The 12,744-nt window shown below is 40.8% G+C and overlaps 1 protein-coding gene across 4 annotated transcripts in view; it reads left to right on the plus strand.

The window, feature by feature from the left end:
- Positions 1 to 12,744, plus strand: part of LOC134351779 (protein tyrosine phosphatase type IVA 3-like) — a 151,600-nt gene that overhangs the window by 39,964 nt on the left and 98,892 nt on the right. The gene's annotated exons all lie outside the window — the stretch shown is intronic.

The following is a 12,744-nucleotide window of genomic DNA, read 5'->3' on the forward strand; positions in this document are numbered from 1 at the left end:
TCTATCTGGTGTTCTCGGTTGGGCTTCCTCTACATTGGATTAGGGGACCGTTTCGTCAAGCACCTTCACTCAGCCACAAAAGGTGGGATTTCCCAGTTGCCACCCATTTCCGATTACGGTATGTTATTCCATGGGCCCCTTTACTGTCATGGTGAGCCCACTCTTTGGTTGGAAGAGTAACACTTCATATTCCATCTGGGATATGCCACTTCCAACCTGATGATATGAGCATTGATTTCTCAATATCCAGTAATTTCTCCATCCACCATTCTCCTCCTCCTCTTCTTCTTCTTCTATTCCCCATTCTGGTTCCCAGAAGCTAAGAGGAGCTTAAGAGACAATGGCGCCTAATAGCGATTGCTTGCATCTTCGGAAACTGCTCTTTTTCTATCTTTAATATCTCTATTTTTCCCTTTCAGGGTTCTTTTGAAGACCCTGACCCCTGACCTGGAGTTACACACTGACTTTGGTTCATTGTGGGATTGGGACCCACTCTTGGTCTCACGACTGGCCATTATTCGATATACCAAGGATGCAGCCTAGAAGATTAGCTTGCCTTTGGAGTTCCGAGATTTTGTGGCTCGAGAGGTGGGCGGACTCAAGGTCGGTGCCTCCGCAGGAAATCGATGTGTTGTGGGAGTACACAGAAGATCAAAAGCAGTAAGCTGGCTGTTGGCTGTGTGCCCAGAGGCCCAGAGACCAGAGTTCTTAGGGCACAGAGCTCGGTAAAAACATCCCAACGGACTTTTAACATTGTAAATCAACAAGTTGTTTTGTTATGTCTCCCCTCGCTGTGAAACGGGGACACTCTTTTTCCCTTATTGGGAGTGGGGGGAGAGAGACAGCATGTGGTATGTCAAATTATGGGTGAACTAGTAGTCTTTGTACTGCAGGTCTGTGTCTTTATTGAAGCTTTGCTGCACGCTTGAGTGCGCAGTGGGGGGGCGCCAATGTTTTTTTGCTAGTGGGAGAGAGGGAATCTTTGCTTTGCTGCTGCTTACGCATGGGAGGGGGGAGTTGGGGGCTTTGAGCTTCTAACATTTAACTATCTTTCATTCTTTGGGACACTCTTCTGTTTTTGTGGACGGTTGTGAAGAAAAAGAATTTCAGGGTGTATTTTGTGTACATTTCTCTAACATTAAATGTACCTTTGAAACCTCTTACCCCTTCTATTGTACTCACCTGCACATCAGCAGCCTCTTGTGCCCCTCCTCCTTCCTTTCCTCCCATGGTAAATTCTTTCAGATTCCTGCTCATTCAGCCCTTTACCTCTTCCACCTCTGACCTATTAGGTTTTTTTTTCATTTTCTTTCCTCCTATCCTCTGGATCTTCCCCCTCACTTGGCTTCACCTATCGCTTGCCAGTTGAACTCCTTCACTACCCTTCACCTCCTTCTGGCTTCTTCTCTTCCTTTCCATTGATCCGAAACTTTGACAATTTATTCCTGTCCATGCATGCTGCCTGACTTGGTGAGTTCTTCGAGCATTTTGATCAAAATGCTAGAATACAATCTATCAAGCAGCAATTGCGCAAAGAGAAGCCAGGTAATGTTTTCAAATGTTGTTCAGTTTTTACTACCCAACTGCTTGCGTTCTTCCAGCATTTTATGTTTTTCCTCCTATTGGTCTTAACCAAGATCTTGTGAAAGTTTTGTATTAACTTTCAAACTTTTTAATAGTTTTTGAATAGTATTGTATGCAGTTCTGATTGCTGTGTTATTGGAAGAATGAGGGGGCTTTGGAGAGGATGGAGAAAAAGTTTACTAGGATGTTGCCTGGATGAGAAAGTAGAGCTATAAGGGTTTTGGCTGTTGTTTTGTTTTCAGTCCATGTACCAAGATGCAATGAAAAGCATGTTTTGCATACTGTTCATACAGATCAAATCATTACACAGTGCATTGAAGTACAATAAGGTAAAACAGTAATAATGCAAAATAAAATGTTACAGTTGTAGAGTAAGTGCAGTACAGACAAATGATAAAGTGCAAGAGCATAACAAGACAGATTGTGTGGTCGGTAGTCCATTTTATTATACAAGACGTCTATTCTAGATATTGATAACAGCGGGATAGAAGCAGTCCTTGAGCCTGATGGTGCATGCTTTCTGGCTTTTCTATCTTCTGCCAGGAGAGAGAGAGATTTTCTATGGTGTAGAGTTTTTGGTCTTTGATTATGCTGGCTGCTTTATGAAGCAGTGAGATGTATAGACAGTTCATTGAGAGGAGGCTGGTTTCAATGATTATGCTGAGCTGTATCCAAAACTGCAGTTTTTTTGTGGTCATATGCAGAGCATGTGCCATACCAAGCCATTATACATCCAGATAGCTTACTTTCTCTGGTGTATCAGTTAAAAATTGATGAGAGTCAACGGGGGCTTGCCAAATTCCTTTGGCATCCTGAGGAAATTGTGGTACTCTGAAATCTCTTGGTTGATATCAATGTGGTAGGACCAGGACTAGCTATTGGTGATGTTCACTCCAAGAAACTTGAATCTCTCAACCTTAGCACCATTTATATAGACAGGCGCATGTGTACTGCCCTCCTTCTTGAAGTAAATGACCAGCTCATTGTTTTGTTCACATTGAAGAAAAGGTTGTTGTCACAACACTGGCTGGACTGGACTCAATTTTTTTAGATTGATACAGTCTCTGAGCACCTCTGGTAACTTTATGGATTTTTTGATTTCTTCTAAAGGTCATGATCATCAGATTTGAATGCTGCAGACCTAGACTTCAGAAGAGAGTGGATCTCCTGGTTCATTCTTTTTGTTTTTAGTTTGTGAACACCCAGATTGACCTCTTTGGTACACAGTCAGCAACTTTATCACACTTGTGGTAAAGTCTGTGGTAGTGAAATACTCACCTAGGCTGGTCTGCGTCTTTGGCAGTGGACCAGTCTACCAACTCAAAGCTGTCGGGTAGAAACTCATCTGTTTGCCAGGTCAGCATCATTTGACTTTCTGTACTGGATTCTCCAGTAGGAGAGGGTTAGACCATATTGGATTGTTTATTTTGGAGCATCAGAGGCTGTGGGATGACCTGATTAATAAATGTATAAAATTATGAGAAGCATCATGAAATAAATGGTCTTTTTCCCATGGTGAAAATGTGAAATACTAGAGGGCATAGATTTTAAGGTAGGTGGTGGAAAGGAGAGTTCCAAGGCAAGTTTTTATTTTAAACAGAATGGTGGGTGTCTGGAACTTGCTGCCAGGAGAAGTGGTGGAAGCAGTTTCAACAGCAACATTTAAAATATGAACAGACAGGGAATGGAGACAACATAGACCTGACATGGGCAAATAAGATTAGATTGGCATTATGGTTGGTGCAGACAGTGTGTGCTGCATTATTCGATGTATTAAAGATGTTGTATTAAAGACATGGCAGATAAGTGGGAGTCTTGGATCAGGGATTGTACACCCTCAATTCAGCCCCTCTTTTGCAAATCTACTTTGCTCTGATTTCATAAATGTGGTTAGAAATGAAACTTCAGAGGGTGGTGGAAATGGAAGTAACTTGGAGCATGGAAGTACATATGCGGGACAGGGATATTTGAATGTGCAGATGTGCCACTATTGGTAAGAGCACTTTATACTATTGTATACTTAGCATGAATATTTTTCTTTAAAGCAGAGGTAGACAATTTTTTGTTTAAAAGTGACATCAGTTGAAGCAAACAAATAAGTTAAAGGCTTTAAGGAAAGGAAATTTATGCAAATTTTGTATGCCGTTACACTTACTGCTTTTTCCCTTGCCTATTCAATTATTTTTAATTTTTTAAAAACCTTTGTAAATTTACCAAATACTTGCTTCCAAATGATGCAACAGGCAGCAGCAGTAAACAATTTATTCAAATTCACTGCAGCATTCTCTTCGTTATAAAGCATTGTTTATAAATGCAGTACAAAATAACATTGTATGTCATCTCTTCTAGAAGATTTTTAACTGGCATTGCCATTTCAACTTCATTAGCCGTCTTTGTCTATTCACATTCAGCATTTAGAAATTGCATTATACAATGGAAAATGTTATTGTGATAAATGTTTTCAAACCAGTTACTGGCATTAGTTAAATTCAGATTTTTTTTTAAGTTAAATGTAAAAGCAATTGCCATGCCAAGTAGTTTATTTTACTACATGGCTTGCCTTCTCTTTAACTTGAAATTACTCAACAACACAGTCTAAATTGTAACAAATGCCACATTAAAACTGGTATGCGATATTTGAGAACAAGCTCATTTTTACTCCATTATATTAAATTAGTTTAAAATATAATATTGTACTAAATCAGAATTAAAAATGTAATTATTGTCATAAATTGAAGTGTACTTGAAAGATCTGAAGGCATGCATTTGGGTAGATGTCATAAGCCAATTCTGAAGCAGTGGTAGGGGAACTTGGAGAATAAGCATCTTGGATAGAAGCAGCAGTAGTGAGAAGTGAATGTACATTGTTACTTAGAGAATAAAATTACAAGATGAATTTTTAAAAAAAATACTTTGAAGCAATAAAAGACCAGATTATAAACAAGAGAAAATCTGCAGATGCTGGAAATCCGAGTAACACACAAAACGCTGGAGGAACTCAGCAGGCCAGGCAGCATCTATGGGGGGAGAAAAGTACAGTCGCCGGGTTTTGGCCTGAAATATCTACTGTACTTTTTTCCAAAGACCAGATTACATTTCTTTGAATTTTGTTTTGACATGCATGCACCTTTTGAATCCTGTCAGCTTTTATCTCTAGTTAAAAAATTAAAAATTATGTTACCTAAGTATATAAAAATAAATCACATTTAGTGGTTCTCTTGTCCTAAAATGCTAACTATAACAAAATAGATTTCCTGGTGTATTAATGGTAAATCAGTTCTGGATTGCAACCTAATACTTCGTATTCTAAGAAGAAAACATTGGAGTTCTAAATATGGTTAATGGAATTTGAAAGAAATTCATTAAGAATCACTCTGAGCTCCTTTTGGCTTCAGAATATACTATTTATGCAAGAATATACTTTTTATATACTTTTTATGCAAGGTCTCAAAACAAATAACAAGCTTTGCACAGAATTACTGCTGAGGGACCAATGGGCTGATTTTAAAGGTAAACAACAGCATTGTAAATAAGTTGAACAACTGCTATATAACTTTTTTTTCAGCACTTGATTTTCTTTTTCTCATTTGTAAGCATTTTAAGTGCTTTTGTGATATTTCATAAAAAGATTCAGATCCCCAGCAGTTTAATTGGATCTTTGGCATTCAAGACCGGTGATCAAAACTATACAGAACTCCAGGTACGACCTACGGAAAGCTGTTTTGAGGGCAACAGTACAATTGAGATTGTGGTTAGGGACAGAATTTGATGCATGTCAGCTCTGGCAGAATTTGCACCCCTTTACTTCCGTAGAACATAGAACATAGAATAGTACATCACAGTACAGGCCCTTCGGCCCACAATGTTGTGCCGACCCTCAAAGCCTACCTCCCATATAAGCCCCCACCTTAGATTCCTCCATATACCTGTCTAGTAGTCTCTTAAACTTTACTAGTGTATCTGCCTCCACCACTGACTCAGGCAGTGCATTCCACGCACCAACCACTCTCTGAGTAAAAAACCTTCCTCTAACATCCCCCTTGAACTTCCCACCCCTTACCTTAAAGCCATGTCCTCTTGTATTGAGCAGTGGTGCCCTGGGGAAGAGGCGCTGGCTATCCACTCTATCTATTCCTCTTATTATCTTGTACACCTCTATCATGTCTCCTCTCATCCTCCTTCTCTCCAAGGAGTAAAGCCCTAGCTCCCTTAATCTCTGATCATAATGCATACTTTCTAAACCAGGCAGCATCCTGGTAAATCTCCTCTGTACCCTTTCCAATGCTTCCACATCCTTCCTATAGTGAGGTGACCAGAACTGAACACAATACTCCAAGTGTGGCCTAACCAGAGTTTTATAGAGCTGCATCATTATATCGCGACTCTTAAGCTCTATCCCTCGACTTATGAAAGCTAACACCCCATAAGCTTTCTTAACTACCCTATCCACCTGTGAGGCAACTTTCAGGGATCTGTGGACATGTACGCCGAGATCCCTCTGCTCCTCCACACTACCAACTATCCTGCCATTTACTTTGTACTCTGCCTTGGAGTTTGTCCTTCAAGGTGTACCACCTCACACTTCTCTGGGTTGAACTCCATCTGCCACTTCTCAGCCCACTTCTGCATCCTATCAATGTCTCTCTGCAATCTTTGACAATCCTCTACACTATCTACAACACCACCAACCATTGTGTCGTCTGTAAACTTGCCAACCCACCCTTCTACCCCCACATCCAGGTCGTTAATAAAAATCACGAAAAGTAGAGGTCCCAAAACAGATCCTTGTGGGACACCACTAGTCACAATCCTCCAATCTGAATGTACTCCCTCCACCACCACCCTCTGCCTTCTGCAGGCAAGCCAATTCTGAATCCACCTGGCCAAACTTCCCTGGATCCCATGCCTTCTAACTTTCTGAATAAGCCTACCATGTGGAACCTTGTCAAATGCCTTACTAAAATCCATATAGATCACATCCACTGCACTACCCTCATCTATCTGCCTGGTCACCTCCTCAAAGAACTCTATCAGGCTTGTTATCTGCCCTTCACAAAGCCATGCTGACAAAGTGAATCCTAACATCATGAATTGCTGTGATGCTTCACTCCCAGATGAGCTTAAACATGCCTTTTATCCACATTCCGAAAGGGAGAATAAAACTACACCTGTGAATTTCTGCAGTATCTGGTGACCCCATGATCTGTTGTCTCGGAGGCCAACGTCAGAGCTTCTTTCAAGAGGGTGAACCCTTGCAAGGCATCGGACCCTGATGGTGTACCCGGTGAAGCTCTTAAAAACTTGTGCCAACCAATTGGTAAGAGTGTTCAAGGACATCAATCTCACATTGCTGTAGTCCAGGGGTAGGCAACCTACAGCCCACAGGCCAGATTCGGTCTACAAGCGATTTATTTATTTATTGATTGATTGATTGCTCCTTATTCTGAGTGTTTCACGCGACCACACTGATGGACATGCATGGCGTCTTGTTACACTGGCCCCAGGTTCCGTTTTGTTCCAGCCCAAACACTGGTATATATGAATGACAGGATGGCAGACTACCTTACTAATATGTATTAGATACTCTTCGTTTACGCACAGGTTTTCAGATGGGATCATTCAAATTTGTAAACAGAAACAGCGTCACTGTGTTTTAACAAGAAATCCATGCCAAATATTCAGATATTTACATGTGCTACGATACTTGTTGAATAACTCGCGTTTTGAAATAAAATCGAAGAAAAAAATTCCAATGGCAATAAATGCAAAATGCGGGAATGTAGACACTGCGTGCCGAAATTTCCAAGACACTTGGACACTAGATTACTTCTTCATCAAGCAAGCTGGGAAACCAGTTTGTTTCATTTGCCTAGAAAATGTTGCTGTGAAGAAGGTGGCAAAATATCAGGCAACATTATGAGATCCGCCATAGTGGAAATTTTAACAAGTTTACTGGGCAAGCAAGGAAAGATGAAGTTGAGCGAATGAAGGATAGTTTCGGAAAACAAATGTCAATTTTTTGCCAAGAAAAGCAGTGAAGATGAAGGAAATACCCGTGCCAGCTAAGAAGTCTCAAAACGTATTGCAGAAAAGATGAAGCCTTTTACAGATGGAGAGTTTGTCAAAGAATGTTTACTGGCAGTGGTGGATATTGTTTGTCCTGAAAAGAAATTTTTATAGTCCAAGAATTGAGAAAAAAGTTTTCATCTCGTTTTGCTGATTTTCACTTGCATGCAAATGAATTCAAGCTGTTTGCTACTCCATTTGATGTGGAAGTGGACACTGCATCAGAAATTTTTCAAATGCAATTGATTGAGACGCAGTGTGACGACATATTGAGATCGAAATATCTTCTGAGGATGTGTCAGTGCTTGACTTCTATAGAAAATATATTCATCCAAGTGGGAAGTATCCTAACTTAGTGGACCATGCAAAAAAGATGGCATCATTGTTTGGCAGCACTTAACTGTGTGAACAATTATTTTCAAAAATGAAGCACACCATTTGAGAACAAGATTGACCGATGCCCATCTGGATAATGTCTTGCTCTTGGCATCAACAAGTCTGACACCCAATATTGAGAAGCTTTCAAGCAATAAACCGCATCAAGTTTCACATTGATTTATCGACTGTTTGCATTAAAATTTTCTTCTTTATTATACTTAATTTACCACCATTCAATGCGTCATGTTCATACTTTTTATGTTTGAAGATTCTTTGTGTCCTCTTAATAGGTTCAAAAGATGCCTTGATTGAAATAAATTGCAACTAAACCGAGTTCTTTGATTCTTCATCTCCTCTACTGTAGAGATGAAGCCACACTCAGGTTGGAGGAACAACACCTTATATTCCGTCTGGGTAGCCTCCAACCTGATGGCATGAACATCGACCTCTAACTTCCGCTAAGGCCCCACCTCCCCCTCGTACCCCATCTGTTACTCATTTTTATGCACACATTCTTTCTCTCACCTTTTTCTCCCTCTGTCCCTCTGAATATACCTCTTGCCCATCCTCTGGGTCACCCCCCCCTTGTCTTTCTTCCCGGACCTCCTGTCCCATGATCCTCTTGTATCCCCTTTTGCCTATCACCTGTCCAGCTCTCGGCTCTATCCCTCCCCCTCCTGTCTTCTCCTATCATTTTGGATCTCCCCCTCCCCCTCCAACTTTCAAATCCCTTACTCACTCTTCCTTCAGTTAGTCCTGACGAAGGGTCTCGGCCTGAAACGTCGACTGCACCTCTTCCTATAGATGCTGCTTGGCCTGCTGCGTTCACCAGCAACTTTGATGTATGTTGCTTGAATTTCCAGCATCTGCAGAATTCCTGTTGTTTTCTTTGATTACTAATGGGAATCTTTGGTTAAGCACAAATGATTTTCTAGCATGCGTTATTCATTAATCTGAGGCAAAACATAACTAGGTGTAATTAAATGGATAATTCCCATATTTCAAATTTTTTTTATGGCATTTATCTGGCCTACTGTCCACTTATTAATACGTCATCTGGCCCACAGAGACAAAAAGGTTGCCAACCCCTGCTGTAATCAGAGGTTCCCACCTGCTTCATATGAGTATCAATCATACAAGTGCCTAAGAAGAGCATGATGAGCTGTCTTGACTATCACTCAGTGGCATTCACATCTACTGCAGTGAAGTACTTTGAGATGTTGGTCATTGCTAGAATCAACTTCTGCCTAAGCAAAGACCTGGACTCCCTGCAATTTGCCTATCGTCACAGGGGGTGTACAGGGATGCAATCTCGTTGGCTGTCCACTTGGCCTTGGCCTGGTCAATAGCAATACCTACGTCAAGTTGCTGTTTATTGACTACAGCTCAGCGTTCAATACAATCATATCCTCAGTTCTAATCAACAAGCTCCAGAACCTGGGCCTTTATACCTTCCTCTGCAACTGGATCTTTGACTTCCTCACTGGGAGACCACAGTCTGTGTGGATTGGAAATAACAACTCCTCGCTGCCAATCAACCTGGTGCACCTCTAGAATGCATGCTTAGCCTACTGCTCTACTCTCTCTATGCCCAGGATTATGGACCTAGACAGGGCTCAAACACATCTATAAATTTGCCAACAACTCAACTGTTGTTGGCAGGATTTAGGTGGTGATGAGGAGCCGTACAGGAGTAAGATAGATCAGCTGATTGAGCGTTGTATACAGCAACAACCTTGCACTCAATGTCAGTAAGACCAAGGAATTGATTGTAGACTTCAGGAAGGGGAAGTCAAGGGAAAACACACCTGTTTTCATTCTACTCTGCCTCCTGTAAGGAGTCTGTCTACTCTGCTCTCCCAGTTCCAGTTCCACTTCCCACTCCCATCTTTAGGGAGCAGTGTCTCAGAAAGGCAGTGTCCATTACTAAGGACCTCCAGCACCCAGGGCATGCCCTTTTCTCACTGTTACCATCAAGTAGGAGATACAGAAGCCTGAAGGCACACACACAGCGATTCAGGAACAGCTTCTTCCCCTCTGCCATCTGATTCCTGAATGGACTTTGAAGCTTTGGACACTACCTCACTTTTTTAATATACAGTATTTCTGTTTTTGCACACTTGTAATACTCTATTCAATATCTGTAATTTACTTAATAATGTTTTATTTTATTTATCATTACTAGTTTTTTTTCTGTCTCTGTTAGATTATGTATTGCATTGAACTGCTGCTGCTAAGTTAACAAATTTCACGTCACATGCCGGTGATAATAAACCTGATTCTGATTCTGGTTCTGACTTCCTTTCTTGTACGTGCTCTGATGCTGGGACTTGCAGTACCGGTATGTATTGTCTTCCTTTACAATCAAATGCCTGCACAATTGCATTGGTCTCCGTAATTTTAGCTACTTTTGTAGAGATTCCACTACCAGAAACATATTTCCCTTTCAGCATTTTGCAAGGATCATTCTCTTCATGCTTCCTTATCCACTCTTCCATTCTCAGCTGCCTAGCCCATCTTGAGGCTCTTTTCCTTACAACTACAGGTGATGTGCCACTTGTTCTTTCACCTCTTCCCATTCTGCTATCCAGAAACCCGAACAGTCTTTCCAGGCAAAACAGCATTTCTCTTGCACTATTTTCCATTCTAGTTTATTCCATTCTGTTCTCACAATACTGCACTGTAAAACCCAATCACAAATATAATAATCACTTTGCAGAGGACCTGTAATTATCTGCACGGGCGACTTAAGCTTCCCATTGCCAGCCACATTATTCTCCATCCCACTTCCATTCTTAGTTGCTCTCCTGCCCAATCTTTTTTCTTCAGGTGTTGAAGACATGCCCAGCCTCACCTGCTAGGCATGTTTTCCTGATTAGCATATTGCAACTTATACCCATAGTCACCCCTGTTTAACTGTATCAGTAATATCCTGCCTCTTCATCCTCACTGCAGATTAAACTTGGCCGTCTTCCCTGTAGTGGTTTTGTTTCTCACCTCACAGATATATACTGGCCTGCTGAGGATTCTCAGTCTTTGTCCTTTCTCTCATTTCATAATTAATGTACCATTGTCCTTGTGATACAGTTCTGCAGTGGATGCAGAATAAAATCAATATCATAAATCATGGTCATCTGTAAATGCTCATATCAAGTTTGTAAATATAGTGTTTCTATTTTCAATTTTCAAATGGTATATTTTAATGTTATCCATCCGTTGTTTATGAACGTTACTTCTAATTTTTAAATTAACACAAAATCTTAGTAGTACAAGCATTACAGTGACAAGGGCTGCCCAAGATGCAAGAATCTAAGGGAGGTGATGGGTAATGAAGGTAGGGGCCTGAAGAAGGAATCTGATATGAGAGGACAGTAGACCATAAAGGGAACATGCTGGATAAACAGGGAGGAAGGTGACGGGTGAATAAGGGTGAGGTAGGGGAAAGATGGGTAATGGAGGCATTTAGACAGGCACATGAACAGGCAGGGAATGGAGGGATATAGACCATGTGCAAGCAGGTAGATCAGTTTGTATTGGCATCACATTTGGTATGGGCATGGTTGACTGAAGGGCCTGTTTCTGTGCTATAATGTTCTGTAAATCAAAAACACAGTCATGTAGTTTTGTCGTTTTTCTATTTAGCCACTAAATGGAGTAGAAGGAAATAAAACCAGGAAATTATGGAAACACTCAGCAGGTCAGGCACCATCTGTATAAATGCCACCTGATCTGATCATAGTATGCACAACTTTTATTTTAATTTGGATTTCCAGCATCAGCAGTTCTTATTTATGGGGCAGCATAGCAGTTAATATGATGCTTTACAGCATTGCTGTAAGATCAGGTTTCAATTCCCACCACTGTACACTGTTGGCATCAGAAGTATAATGACACTTGTGGGTTGCCCTCAGCACATTCTCAACACTGAAGGGTCTTGGCCCAGAACATTGCCTGTTTACTCTTCCACAGACGCTGCCTGCTCTGCTGAGTCCATCCAGCATTTTGTGTGTGCTGCAATGCATTTCACTTTATAGTATGATGTATATGTCACAAAGGTAATCTTTAAGATCTCTTTACTTTGATTTTTCAGTTGGACTGGAAAAAGAAAGTGGTTTGTATCACAATGTACTTGTAATTTGCAGACTAATTTGTAGGTTATAATCTCAAAATTCTTCTGAACATTGGTTAAATATCCAAGAAAAATAATCTGACGAATTCTGCACCCCATGGTAGTGTAGCGGTTAGCACATTGCTTTTATAGCCTGGGGCATACCAGGATTTGGAGTTCAATTCTGTTGCTGCCTGTAAGGAGTTTGTACAATCTTCCTCTGAACCATATAAAGATATTGTAGGTTAAATGGGCATTGTAAATTGTTCTACATGAAAAGTAGCAGACTCCTGTAGAATACAATTGGTGGGCAAACAGAAAAGGCTCGTGTTATTCTCACTTTTTGCCTCCTGCCAATCAACTAATCTTCTGTCTATGCTAGTATCTTTTTCCTAATAATCTTGTGCAACAGCCTCATGTGTGGCACCTTCTGAAATCTAAGTAAACCATATCCATTGATTCTCCTTTGTCTATTCTGCCTTTCATTTGCTCTAAGGATTCCGACAGATTTTGCAGGCAAGATTTCACCTTAAACAAACCATGCTGACTTTATCATGTACACTGAAACTTCATCCTTGATAATGGACTCTTAACATCTTGCCAACCAC

The sequence above is a fragment of the Mobula hypostoma genome, chromosome 1 (assembly GCF_963921235.1).
Source record: "Mobula hypostoma chromosome 1, sMobHyp1.1, whole genome shotgun sequence".
Taxonomy (NCBI): domain Eukaryota; kingdom Metazoa; phylum Chordata; class Chondrichthyes; order Myliobatiformes; family Myliobatidae; genus Mobula; species Mobula hypostoma.